The sequence below is a fragment of the Panulirus ornatus genome, chromosome 41 (assembly GCF_036320965.1).
Source record: "Panulirus ornatus isolate Po-2019 chromosome 41, ASM3632096v1, whole genome shotgun sequence".
Lineage (NCBI taxonomy): Eukaryota > Metazoa > Arthropoda > Malacostraca > Decapoda > Palinuridae > Panulirus > Panulirus ornatus.
This window is the reverse complement of record NC_092264.1, coordinates 17,487,197-17,489,584: the sequence shown is the minus strand read 5'-3', so window position 1 is coordinate 17,489,584 and position 2,388 is coordinate 17,487,197.

Here is a 2,388-nt window from a genome sequence, read left to right as displayed (position 1 = left end):
TATGGAGAGGATATACTGCCATGGAAATTTTACAGGACGCCGTGAATGGGAAAAGTTCTCTGTTCTAACTGCAGTGGCCTTCTCTGGGGAGGAGGCCCAAATCTGAATACGAGAAAAAAAATATGTTTAATGTTTAAACTGTAACTTTATTCTTTTTTTCTTTCGTAAAGTACGGTGAGGGAAGGAAAGGGAAGGAAGGGGAATGGCAGGAAGATGAGAGTGGAAAGGAGGCAGACAGAGATGTGGGATGGGAAGAAAGAGGGAGAGAGACATGGGAGATGGAGGAGGAGAAAAGAGGCAGAAAGGTGGGAAGGATAAATAAGGAAGAGGGATGGAGATTTGGGAGGGAAAGGTGTAAGACCGGGAGCTGATGGAAAAGGGAGAAAGAATAGGTGGTGGGAGGGAAAGGAGGGAAACGAAGAGGTGGTGGGGGGGAGAGAGAAGAGAACCAGGAATATAAGAGGGAAGGGAAAGTATGGAAAAGGAATGGGGGAGAGAGGCAGGGAGATGGGAGAGTCACAGGTAAGGAGAGTCACAGGTCAGGAGAGTCACAGGTCAGGAGAGTCTCCGTGGCGTGGTGAGCGAGGCACAGCAATTCAATAAGGAGTCGGTGGTCGGCCAGACTACTATGGCAGGAGGGACCAAAATCGTCTGGTTTGCCGACCACTTGGGCGGCGAGCGAGTGTGGGTGGCAGGGGAGGGAGGGAGGCGCCACCTTCCCGACCTGTGATGGGCGTCTCGCGTGTCAGGTCGCCCTAGACGCCAGCTTCTTGTAACCTCTGGTAGGGAAGGCAGACGACCACCTCCTCCCACATCAGGCGTGTGTGGGGACGAGGGCCAAGTGCTGCTCCTCAGCGATGGCTGGATTATGGTCTGGTCTGGTCTGGTCTGGTTTGTTATGGTATGGTCTGGTCTGTAGTGGCCTGGTCTGGTATGGTCTGGTCTAGTCTGGCCTGGTCCTGGTCTGGTATGGTCTGGTCTGGTCTGGTCTGATATGGTATGGTCTGGTCTGGTCTAGTCTGGCCTGGTCTGGTATGGTCGGGTCTGGTATGGTCTGGTATGGTATGGTATGGTCTGGTCTGGTCTGGTCTGGTATGGTATGGTATGGTCTGGTATGGTCTGGTATGGTATGGTCTGTTCTCGTCTGGTCTGGAATGGTTTGGTCGAGTCTAGTTCTGTCTGGTCTGGTATTTTATCATCTACTTATCTACCTCTCTAACGATCTACTTATCTACCCTCCCTAACCATCTACTTATCTACCCTCTCTGACTAACGGGTTATGTACACCCTCTAACGATCGAGTTATCTACACTATAACAATCATATCATCTACACTTTATAACAATCCAGTTATCTGCCCCTCTCTAACCATCTGTATCAAAAGTTACAAAACTACAAAATTGTGCTACGTAGAAAACTGTTCATTATATAGTAAGCTCCAAAACTGCAGTACCACCTCCTCCACACCCCCAGCCCCGGGGGCTGACAACACGCGCAACAACATCACAGAAGAAAATGTGCCCTGGGGGTGGCTGACAACACGCGCGACATCACAGAAGAAAACTTGCTCCGGGGGCTGACAACACGCACAACATCACAGAAGAAAACGTGCCCCGGGAGCGGCTGACAATACGCGCAACAACATCACAGAAGAAAACGTATATTAAGCAGTACATGGGGGACTAATATAAGTCATGTCAGTTCGTATATATACGACGGTTTCTGGCGTGTCTCAAACCCTGGCTTAGCGCCGTGAGCCTCAGCGGTTCCTAGTCTAATCGACCCTCTAGCTGTTACCAGCGATTGAATCCAACACCACGTATACCGTGTGTTTTCAGCCGAGTGGCAGCCTAGATTCAATAATCAGTTATTTATTCATTTATTTACACACACACACACACACACACACACACACATACATGATTCGTCCCTTAAATGTAATATTTTGATAACGTAAAAGCTTCACTATCTTGGGTTCTGTATTAGCTTATTAATCATGATCCAAATTTATGATTTTTAATCTAATTTCCGATTCACAATGATGACTGCATGACCGTTCATGATTTGCCAAGGGAGGAATGTACCAGTTTACCAACAGCAAAACGCAGAACCCTAACACAATCGATCACACAAGGTTGCGCATATCTTACCTGCATTGTTCCTACAGCGGTCATTTTGGTCAACGGCCAGCCAGCCAAGCAACCAGCTACCGAACGACTAAGCCAGCGAACCAACCAGCCAGCTACCCAGCCAGCTAAATAGCCAATCAACCAGACAGCAAACCAACCAGCAAACAACCTAGCTATTCAAACAGCTAACCAGCAAGCCAGCTAAACAGAACCAGCCACACAGTTAGCTAAAATGCTTCCCAGCTAGTTAGCCAGCTGC